This window comes from Arachis ipaensis, chromosome B1 (assembly GCF_059453495.1).
Source record: "Arachis ipaensis isolate K30076 ecotype BB chromosome B1, ASM5945349v1, whole genome shotgun sequence".
In the NCBI taxonomy this organism is placed as follows: domain Eukaryota; kingdom Viridiplantae; phylum Streptophyta; class Magnoliopsida; order Fabales; family Fabaceae; genus Arachis; species Arachis ipaensis.
This window is the reverse complement of record NC_142436.1, coordinates 73,557,211-73,569,498: the sequence shown is the minus strand read 5'-3', so window position 1 is coordinate 73,569,498 and position 12,288 is coordinate 73,557,211.

The window sequence follows — 12,288 nt, the reverse complement described above, 5'->3', positions numbered from 1 at the left end:
GCAACAATTTAAGTTTGGTGTTGTGATGAGCGGATAATTTATACGCTTTTTGGCATTGTTTTTAGTATGTTTTTAGTAGGATCTAGTTACTTTTAGGGATGTTTTCATTAGTTTTTATGTTAAATTCACATTTCTGGACTTTACTATGAGTTTGTGTGTTTTTCTGTGATTTCAGGTATTTTCTGGCTGAAATTGAGGGACTTGAGCAGAAATCAGATTCAGAGGTTGAAAAAGGACTGCTGATGCTGTTGGATTCTGACCTCCCTGCACTCAAAGTGGATTTTCTGGAGCTATAGAACTTGAAATGGCGCGCTTCCAATTGCGTTGGAAAGTAGACATCCAGGGCTTTCCAGCAATATATAATAGTCCATACTTTGGCTAAGAATTGACGACGTAAACTGGCGTTCAACGCCAGCCTTCTGCCCAAATCTGGCGTCCAGCGCCAGAAAAGGATCCAAAACCAGAGTTGAACGCTCAAACTGGCACAGATACTGGCGTTCAACTCCACAAATGGCCTCTGCACGTGCAACACTTAGGCTCAGCCCAAACACACACCAAGTGGGCCCCGGAAGTGGATTTATTCATCAATTACTTACTCATGTAAACCCTAGTAACTAGTTTATTATAAATAGGACCTCTTACTATTGTATTTGACATCTTTGGACGCCTGGTTCTTAGATCAGAGGGGTTGGCCTCTCGGCCATGCCTGGACCTTCCCTTATGTATTTTTAACGGTAGAGTTTCTACACTCCATAGATTAAGGTGTGGAGCTCTGCTGTTCCTCAAAGATTAATGCAAAGTACTACTGTTTTCTATTCAATTCTTCTTATTTCACTTCTAAGATATCCATTCACACCCAAGAACGTGATGAATGTGATGATTATGTGTGACGCTCATCATCCTTCTCCCTTATGAACGCGTGCCTGACAAACACTTCTGTTCTACATGAATTAAGCTAGAATGAGTATCTCTTAGATCTCCTAACCAGAATCTTCGTGGCGTAAGCTAGAATGATGGCGGCATTCAAGAGAATCCGGAAGGTCTAAACCTTGTCTGTGGTATTCTGAGTAGGATTCAATGATTGAATGACTGTGACGAGCTTCAAACTCGCGAGTGCTGGGCGTTAGTGACAGACGCAAAAGGAGGGTGAATCCTATTCCAGCATGATCGAGAACCGACAGATGAATAGCCGTGCCGTGACAGGGTGCGTGAGCATATGATTCACTGAGAGGAGGGGATGTAGCCACTGACAACGGTGATGCCCTTGCATACAGCCAGCCATGGAAAGGAGTAAGACTGATTGGATGAAGATAGCAGGAAAGCAGAGGTTCAGAGGAACGAAAAGCATCTCCATTCGCTTATCTGAAATTCCTGCCAATGAATCTACATAAGTATCTCTATCCCTTTTATTGTTTATTTTAATCTAATAAAGTATCATGTTTAAATCCGCCTGACTGAGATTTGCAAGGTGACCATAGCTTGCTTCATACCAACAATCTCCGTGGGATTCGACCCTTACTCACGTAAGGTATTACTTGGACGACCCAGTGCACTTGCTGGTCAGTTGTATCGAAGTTGTGAATTAAGATCAAAGCACCAAGCTTTGGAGCCATTACCAGGGATTGTTCGAGCCTGGACATCACAATTTCGTGCACCAAGCAACACCCATCTTATGAGCCTGGGTTTTGAATCCTGCTTTGTGAGTAGGTATTTAAGAGCAGCATGGATGGTCAGTATAAACAATCACTTTTGAACCTACTAAATAGGATCTAAACTTGTCAATGGCATAAACCACTGCAAGTAACTCTTTTTCTGTGGTTGTGTAATTCTTCTGTGCATTATTTAAAACATGGCTAGCATAGTAAATGATGTGCAGAAGCTTGTTATGCCTTTGTCCCAACACTGCACCAATGGCATGGTCACTGGCATCACATATTAGTTCGAATGGTAATGTCCAGTTTGGTGCAGAGATGACTGGTGCTGTGACCAGTTTAGCTTTCAGGGTCTCAAATGACTGCAGACACTCTGTGTCAAACACAAATGGCGTGTCAGCAGCTAGCAGATTGCTCAGAGGTTTTGTAATTTTTGAAAAATCCTTTATAAACCTCCTATAGAATCCTGCATGCCCCAGAAAGCTTCTGATTGCCTTAACATTGGTAGGTGGTGGTAATTTTTCAATTACCTCCACTTTAGCTTGATCCACTTCTATTCCCTTGTTTGAAATTTTATGCCCAAGGACAATTCCCTCAGTCACCATAAAGTGATATTTTTCCCAGTTTAAAACCAGGTTAGTCTCTTGACACCTTTTCAGAACAAGTGCTAGATGAGCAAGACAGGAGCTCAATGAGTCTCCAAATACTGAGAAGTCATCCATGAAGACTTCTAAAAATTTTTCCACCATATCAGAGAAAATAGAGAGCATGCATCTCTGAAAGGTTGTAGGTGCATTGCACAGACCAAAAGGTATTCATCTGTAGGCAAATACTCCAGAAGGACATGTGAATACTGTTTTCTCTTGGTCCTGAGGATCTACTGCAATTTTGTTGTAACCTGAATAGCCATCCAAAAAGCAGTAGTATTTATGACCTGCTAGTCTCTCTAGCATCTGGTCTATGAATGGTAAAGGAAAATGATCCTTTCTGGTGGCTGTATTGAGCCTTCTGTAGTCAATACACATACGCCACCCTGTAACTGTTCTTGTAGGAACTAGTTCATTTTTTTCATTATGAACCACTGTCATGCCTCCCTTCTTAGGGACAACGTGGACAGGGATCACCCAGGGGCTATCAGAAATAGGATCAATAATCCCAGCCTCTAGTAACTTAGTGACCTCTTTCTGCACCACCTCCTTCATGGCTGGATTTAGCCGCCTCTGTGGTTGAACCACTGGCTTAGCATCATCCTCCAATAGGATCTTGTGCATGCATCTTGCTGGGCTAATGCCTTTAAGATCACTTATGGACCACCCAAGAGCTGTCTTGTGTGTCCTTAGCACTTGAATTAGTGCTTTCTCTTCCTGTGAATTTAAAGCAGAGCTTATGATCACTGGAAAAGTGTTACCTTCTCCCAGAAATGCATATTTCAGGGATTGTGGCAGTGGTTTGAGCTCGGGTTTAAGAGGATTATCCTCTTCCTGAGAAATTTTCAGAAGTTCTTTTATTTCTTCTGATTCCTCCAGATCAGGCTGAACATCTTTAAAGATGTCCTCTAGCTCTGATTCAAGACTTTCAGTCATATTGATCTCTTCCACCAAGGAGTCAATAATATCAGTGCTTATGCAGTCATTTGATGTGTCTGGATGCTGCATAGCTTTGACAGCATTTAACTTGAACTCATCCTCATTGACCCTCAGGGTCACTTCTCCTTTTTGTACATCAATAAGAGTTCGTCCAGTTGCTAGGAAAGGTCTTCCTAGAATGAGAGTTGCACTCTTGTGCTCCTCTATTTCCAGCACTACAAAGTCAGTGGGAAAGGCAAATGGCCCAACCTTGACAATCATGTCCTCAATTATGCCTGATGGATATTTAATAAAGCCATCAGCAAGTTGAAGACATATCCGGGTTGGTTTGACTTCTTCAGTCAAGCCAAGCTTTCTGATAGTGGATGCAGGTATTAGGTTGATACTTGCTCCAAGGTCACATAGAGCTATCTTGGTACAAGCACCCTCTAATGTGCATGGTATCATAAAGCTTCCTAGATCTTGAAGCTTCTCTGGTATGCTTTTCAGAATGACTGCACTACATTCTTCGTGAGAAACACCTTTTCAGTTTCTCTCCAATCCTTCTTATGACTTAAGATTTCTTTCATAAACTTAGCATAAGAGGGTATTTGCTCAAGTGCCTCTGCAAACGGGATCTTTATCTCAAGAGTCCTGAGATAGTCTACAAAGCGGGCAAATTGTTTATCCTACTCCGCTTGGCGGAGTTTATGAGGATAAGGCATCTTGGCTTTATATTCTTCAACCTTAGTTGCTGCAAGTTTATTCCCTACAGAGGTGGTTAGAGAAGCCTTCTTAGAGGGGTTACTATCAGCACTTGCAGGTGTCTGATCCCTCATTAGCATTTGAACGCCAGAACTGGGCAAGGAATGGGCGTTTAACGCCAATTTTTCTCCCTTTTCTGGCATTTGAACGCCAGAAGTGGGCACCCACTGGGCGTTTAACACCAATTTTTCACCTTTTGCTGGTGTTTGAACGCCAGAATTATTCCTCTCTGGGCTCTTGCTGTCCTCAGAGGGATTTTGGGTAGCAGTTTGGTCATCCTCTGTCAGTTGTTCCTTTCTTGGCTTTTTGCTACTTTGGGCTGAACTATTCAATGTCTTCCCGCTCCTTAGTTGAACAGCTTGGCATTCTTCTGTTATCTGTTTAGATAGCTGCTGTCTTGTCTGTTTTAATTGTGCTTCCATACTCTTGTTAGCATTTTTAATGGGGTTAGCATATGACCCCAGAGTCCTTCTGGACTGTTCACTTCCACTTATGTCCATGATGGAGAAAAGGGAATTGATATGAATTTTTTATTATTATTATTATTTTTATTTTTTTAATTAAAAGTAACCGAAAAAAATAAAACAAAATAAATGAAAAATAAAATAAAAGTTTCGAAAATTAAGAGAAAAAGTAAAAAGATAAATAAATAATTCAAGTGCTAAAATGGCTAATTAATTAAAAAGATTTGAAAAATTCTGGATATGATTTTCGAAAATTAGAAGAAAATGGAATAAAAGCAAATTGAAAACTAAATTAATTAATTAATTAAAAAGATTTGATTTTTGAAAAAGATTTGAAAAGATCAATTTTTGAAATTAGAATTTTGACTTGACTAAAAAAAAAGATATGATTTTGAAAATCTTTGAGTAATTTAATGCAAAATTTCGAAATTTATGAGTAAAATATGGAAAAGATATTTTTTTGATTTTTGAATTTTAATGAGGAAAGAGAAAAATAACAAAATGACACTAAACTTAGAAATTTTAGATAACCAAGCACAAATTTTCGAAAATTTAAAGGAAAACACAAAGAAGACACCAAACTTAAAATTTTTAAAGATCAGGAAAGAACTAAGAACATGCAAATTCGAAAAATTAAAAGAAAATAAAAGCATGCAATTGATACCAAACTTAAAATATAAAACTAACTCAAATAAAAGACTCAAATTTAGTGACTCTAAACCAACAAAAATAAATTATTCCTAATCTAAGCAACAAGATAAACCGTCAGTTGTCCAAACTCGAACAATCCCCGAAAACGGCGCCAAAAACTTGGTGCACGAAATTACAATCACACTTTTGCAACTCCGCACAACTAACCAGCAAGTGCACTGGGTCGTCCAAGTAATACCTTACGTGAGTAAGGGTCGATCCCACGGAGATTGTCGGCTTGAAGCAAGCTATGGTTATCTTGTAACTCTTAGTTAGGATATCAATAATTCTCATATTTAATTGTAAAAAGTAAAAGAACATGAAATAAATACTTGTTATGCAGTAATGAAGAACAGGTTGAGGTTTTGGAGATGCTTTGTCTTCTGAATCTCTACTTTCCTACTGTCTTCTTCTTCATGCACGCAAGGCTCCTTCCATGGCAAGCTTTATGTTGGGCATCACCGTTATCAATGCCTACTTCCCGTCCTCTCAGTGAAAATGTTCCAAATGCGCTGTCACCGCACGGCTAATCAGCTGTTGGTTCTCGATCATGTTGGAATAGGATCCATTGATCCTTTTGCGTTTGTCACACGCCCAACACTTGTGAGTTTGAAGCTCGTCACGGTCATCCCTTCCTAGATCCTACTCGGAATACCACAGACAATGTTTAGACTTTCCGGATCTCAGGAATGGCCGCCAGTAATTCTAGCCTATACCACGAAGGTTCCAATCTTAGATTAGAAACCCAATAGATACACATTCAAGCTTGATTGCATGTAGAACGGAGGTGGTTGTCAGGCACGCGTTCATAGGTGAGAATGATGATGATTGTCATGGATCATCACATTCATCAGGTTGAAGTGCGAATGAATATCTTAGAATAGAAGCAAACGTGATAGAATGGAAAACAGTAGTAATTGCATTAATTCATCGAAACACAGCAGAGCTCCTCACCCCCAACAATGGGGTTTAGAGACTCATGCCATAGAAGATACAATATAAAACGTGTAGAATGTCATGAGGTACAAGATGAATTACTAAAAGTAGTTTTTATAGTAAACTAGTGACCTAGGGTTACAGAAAATGAGTAAGCTAGGGTGTTTAGTGTAAAAATCCACTTTCGGGGCCCACTTGGTGTGTGATTGGGCTGAGCATTGAAGCTTTCATGTGTAGAGACTTTTCTTGGAGTTAAACGCTAGTTTTTGTGCCAGTTTGGGCATTTAACTCCAGCTTTTATGCCAGTTCTGGCGTTAAACACCAGAATTTCTATGCTGACTTGGAACGCCGGTTTGGGCCATCAAATCTCGGGCAAAGTATGGACGATCATATATTGCTGGAAAGCCCAGGATGTCTACTTTCCAACGCAATTGAGAGCGCACCAATTGGGCTTCTGTAGCTCTAGAAAATCCACTTCGAGTGCAGGGAGGTCAGAATCCAACAGTATCTGTAGTCCTTTTTCAGCCTATAAATCATATTTTTGCTCAGGTCCCTCAATTTCAGCTAGAAAATACCTGAAATCACAGAAAAATACACAAACTCATAGTAAAGTCCAGAAAAGTGAATTTTAAATAAAAACTAATAAAAATATGATAAAAACTAACTAAAATCTACGGAAAACATACTAAAAAATAATGCCAAAAAGCGTATAATTTATCCGCTCATCACTTAACTCATAAGCCTCTTTGAGTTTGTTTCCAACTCTTTTGCCACCATGGGAGTATGATTCTTCTTTTTAGTGCTTTTATTGCTTCTTCTTCTATTATTTCCTACAAAGTTTATAAAATCAAAAGATCAAAGAAATATACCATTTAGGCGCAAAAGTATTCAATATTTAAGCACAAATCATCAATTTCTTGTATGAAAAAGCATAGAAAAACATGACATGATAACATGTCATCAGGTTTAAAGAGCTATTGGCTTTTTCTGCTTGCTTTTTCTTTTTCTCTTTTTTTCTTTATTTTTTGCCATTTTTTTCACAAGCTTTGTGTTTTTTCACTACTTTTTCTTGCTTCTAGAATAAATTTTATGATTTTTCAAATTATCAATAATATTTCTCTTTTACATTATTCTTTCAAGAGCCAACAATTTTAACATTCATAAACTTCACTATAAAAAATATGCACTGTTCAAGCATTCATTCAAAAAACAAAAAGTATTGCCACCACATCAAAATAATTAAATTATTTCATGATAGAATTCGAAATTTATGTACTTCATTTTCTTTTTCAGAAAACATTTTTCATTTAAGAAAGGTGAAAGATTCATGGAACATTCATAGCTTTAAGACATAGACACTAGACAATAATGATCATGTAATAAAGACACAAACATAGACAAAACATAAAGCATAAAAACCGAAAAACAGAAAAATAAGAACAAGAAAATTAAAGAACGGGTCCACCTTAGTGACGGCGGCTAGTTCTTCCTCTTGAAGATCCTATGGAGTGCTTGAGCTCCTCTATGTCTCTTCCTTGCCTTTGTTGCTCCTCTCTCATGGCCTTTTGGTCTTCTCTGATTTCATGGAGGATGATGGAGTGCTCTTGGTGCTCCACTCTTAGTTACTCCATGTTGGAACTCAATTATCCTAAAGAGGTGTTGAGTTGCCCCCAATAGTTGTGTGGAGGGAAATGCATCCCTTGAGGCATCTCAGGGATTTCTTGATGAGGGATTTCCTCATGCTCTTGTTGAGGTCCATGAGTGGGATCTCTTGTTTGCTCCACCCTCTTTTTAGTGATGGGTTTGTCCTCTTCAATAAGGATGCCTTCCTCTATGACAATTCTGGCTGAATTGCATAGGTGACAGATGAGATGAGGAAAGGCTAACCTTGCCAAAGTAGAGGGCTTGTCAGCCACCTTGTATAATTCTATAGGTATGATCTCATAAATTTTCACTTCCTCTCCAATCATGATACTATGGATCATGATAGCCCGATCCACAGTTACTTCGAACCGGTTGCTAGTAGGAATGATAGAGCGTTGGATGAACTCCAACCATCCCCTTGCCACGGGTTTGAGGTCAGGCCTTCTCAATTGAACCGGCTTGCCTTTTGAGTCTCTCTTCCATTGTGCTCCTTCCACACAGATGTCCGTGAGGACTTGGTCCAACCTTTGATCTAAGTTGACTCTTTTAGTGAAAGGATGAGGATCTCCTCTCATTATTGGCAAGTTGAATGCCAACCTTACAGTTTCCAGACTAAAATCCAAGTATTTCCCCCGAACCATTGTGAGCCAATTCTTTGGATTCGGGTTCACACTTTGATCATGGTTCTTAGTGATCCATGCATTAGCATAGAACTCTTGAACCATTAAGATCCCGACTTTTTGGATGGGATTGGTGAGAGCTTCCCAACCTCTTCTTCGAATCTCACATCGGATCTCCGGATATTCACTCTTTTTGAGCATGAAGGGGACCTCGGGGATCACCTTTTTCTTGGCCACAACTTCATAGAAGTGGTCTTGATGGACTTCTGAAATGAATCTCTCCATCTCTCATGACTCGGAGGTGGAAGCAATTGCCTTCCCTTTCCTCTTTCTAGAGGTTTCTCCGGCCTTAGGTGCCATTAATAGTTATGGAAAAACAAAAAGCAGAGCTTTTTCCCACACCAAACTTAAAAGGTTTGCTCATCCTCGAGCAAAAGAAGAAAGAAATGAGGAGAAGAAGAAGAAATGGAGGAGATGGAGGAGTGTGATGAATTCAGCCAAGGGGGTGTAAGTGTTTATGATGTGTGAAATTGAAGGTGGTAAGGAGGTGTATTTATAGGGTAAGAGAGAGAGAGAGAGGGAAGTCGTGTATGAGGGGTTGGGTTTGGGAGGGAAATGTTTTAAATTTGAATGGTGAGGTAGGTGGGGTTTTATGATGGGTGTTTAGGGAATAGTGGATGGATATGAGTGGTGAAGAGATTATGGGGAAGAGGGTATGATTTGATAGGTGAAGGGTATTTGGGGAATAGGTGTTGATGTGATTGGTCAGGGGTATTTAGGGAAGAGTGTTATGGAAGGGTGTGAAGAGGAGAGAAAGAGAGGTGGGGATCCTGTAGGGTCCACAGATCCTGAGGTGTCAAGGAATTCTGGCCCCTGCAACTTTCTGGCGTTTAAACGCCCTCTGTGTGCCATTTCAGGCGTTTAACGCCATTTCTGCTACCTTTTCTGGCGTTAAACGCCAGGCTGATGTCCTTTTTTGGCGTTAAACGCCAGGCTGATGTCCTTTTTGGCGTTAAACGCCAATCAGACACCCTTTTCTAGCGTTAAACGCCAGTCTATTTGCCAATTCTGTCGTTTAACGCCCAGAATGCTGCCAGACTAGGCGTTAAACACCCATTCTGCTATCCTTACTGGCATTTAAATGTTAGTAAGCTTGTCCTCCAGGGTGTGCTATTTTTGATGCTATTTTTTATTCCGCTTTAATTCTGCAGCTGTTTTTATGACTCCACATGATCATCAACCTATGAAAACATAACATGATAATGGAAAATAAATAAATATAATTAAATAACATTGGGTTGCCTCCCAATAAGCGCTTCTTTAATGTCAATAGCTTGACAGTGAGCTCTTAGAGAGCTTCACAGAGACTCAGAGCTTAATGGTGGCCTCCCAACACCAAACTTAGAAGTTGAGTGTGGGGGCTCTGTTTGACTCTGTATTGAGAGAAGCTTTTCATGCTTCCTCTCCATGGTTACAGAGGAAGATCCTTGAGCCTTAAACACAAAGTAGTCCTTATTCAATTGAAGGACTAACTCTCCTCTGTCCACATCAATCACAGTTCTTGCTGTGGCTAGGAAAGGTCTTTCAAGGATAATGGATTCATCATCATCCTTCCCAGTGTATAGGATTATGAAATCATCAGGGATGTACAGGCCTTCAACCTTTACTAAGACATCCTCTACAAGTCCATAAGCCTGTTTCATTGATTTGTCTGCCATTTCTAGTGAGATTCTTGCAGCTTGTATCTCAAAGATCCCTAGTTTCTCCATTACAGAGAGTGGCATAAGGTTTATTCCTGATCCTAGGTCACACAGAGCCTTCTCAAAGGTCATGGTGCCTATGGTACAAGGTATTAAGAACTTTTCGGGATCCGGTTTCTTCTGAGGTAATTTCTGTTGAACCAAGGCATTCAGTTTATTGATGAGCAATGGAGGTTCATCCTCCCAAGTCTCATTACCAAATAGCTTGGCATTCAGCTTCATGATTGCTCCTAGATACCGAGCTACTTGCTCTTCAATAATATCTTCATCCTTTTAAGAGGAAGAATAATCATCAGAGCTCATGAATATCTATTGTCTCTGTATGAGCCTCAGATTCCTTTGGTTCGTCATTAGGGAACTCCTTATTGGTCATTGGACGTCCAGCAAGGTCTTCCTTACTGGAAACCATTGCCTCTTCCTCCTCTATAGGTTCGGCCATTTTGGGTATATTGATGGCCTTGTACTCTCTCTTTGGATTATCTTCTGTATTGCTCGGGAGAGTACTAGGAGGGATTTCAGTAACTTTTTTACTCTGCTTAGAATTCTCTGTCTGTTGCTGAGAAGATGATAGAAAAGGCTTACTTTTGCCAAACTTATTTCTCCCACCATTATTATTATTGAAGCCTTGATTAGGCTTCTGTTGATCCTTCCATGAGAAATTAGGATAATTCCTCCATGAAGGATTATAGGTGTTTCCATAGGATTCTCCCATGTAATTCACCTCTTCCATTGCAGGATTCTTAGGGTCATAAGCTTCTTCTTCAGAGGAAGCTTCTTTAGTACTGCCAGATGCAGCTTGCATTTCAGTCAGACTCTGAGAAATCATATTGATTGCTGAGTCAATATTTTATTCTGAGCCAATATGGCATTCAGAGTATCAATCTCAAGAACTCCTTTCTTCTGAGTCATCCCATTATTCACAGAATTTCTTTCAGAAGTGTACATGAACTAGTTATTTGCAACCATTTTAATGAGTTCCTGGGTTTCTACAAGCATTTTCTTCAGATGAAGAGATCCACCAGCAGAGTGGTCCAATGACATCTTAGACAATTTAGACAAACCATCATAGAATATACATAAGATGCTCTATTCTGAAAGCATGTCAGAGGGACACCTTCTGATCAATTGCTTGTATCTTTCCTAAGCTTCATAGAGGGATTCACCTTCCTTCTGTCTGAAGGTTTGGACTTCCACTCTAAGCTTGCTCATCTTTTGAGGTTGAAAGAATTTGGCCAAGAAAGCATTGACCAACTTTTTCCAAGAGTTTAGGCTTTCATTTAGGTTGTGAGTCCAACCATATCCTAGCTCTATCTCTTACAGCAAAGGGAAAAACCATAAGTCTGTAGACCTCGGGATTAACCCCATTGGTCTTAACAGTGTCACAGATTTGCAAGAATTCAGCTAAGAACTGGTGAGAATCTTCCAGTGGAAGTCCATAAAACTTGCAATTCTGCTGCATTAGAGAAACTAATTAAGGCTTAAGCTCAAAGTTGTTTGCTCTAATTGCAGGAATTGAGATGCTTCTTCCATAGATGTCGAAAGTTGGTGCAGTAAAGTCACCAAGCATCTTCCTTGCATCTCCACCATTGTTATTGGGTTCGGCTGCCATGTCTACTTCTTTTTCAAAAATTTCTGTAAGGTCCTCTCCAGAGTGTTATGCTTTAGCTTCTCTTAGCTTACTCTTCAGAGTCCTTTCAGGTTCAGGATCAGGTTCAACAAGAATGTCCTTATCCTTGTTCCTGCTCATATGAAAAAGAAGAGAACAGAAAAGAAGAGGAATCCTCTATGTTACAGTATAGAGATTCCTTTATGTGAGTATAAGAATAGAAGAATAGAAGAATGATGTAGAGAGAGAATAAGAAGAATTCGAACACAAAGAGAGGGAGAGGGTTCGAATTATGAGTAGAAGAGAAGTGTTAGTAAATAATTAAATAAATAGAAAGAGATGAGAGAGAGAGTATTCGAATTTTTAAAAAGAGGGAGAAGAAAAATATTTTTGTTTTTATTTTAATTATTGTTAGTATTCAAATTTAAGAAAAGAATTAAAAGGAAATTAAAAATTAAATTAATTAAAAAGATTTTTTGAAAAAGTGGTTAGTTAGTTTTCAAAATTAATGAGAGAGAAAAGTAGTTAGGTGGTTTTTAAAAAGATAAGAAATAGTAAACTTTTTAAAATTAAAACAAACAAGTCA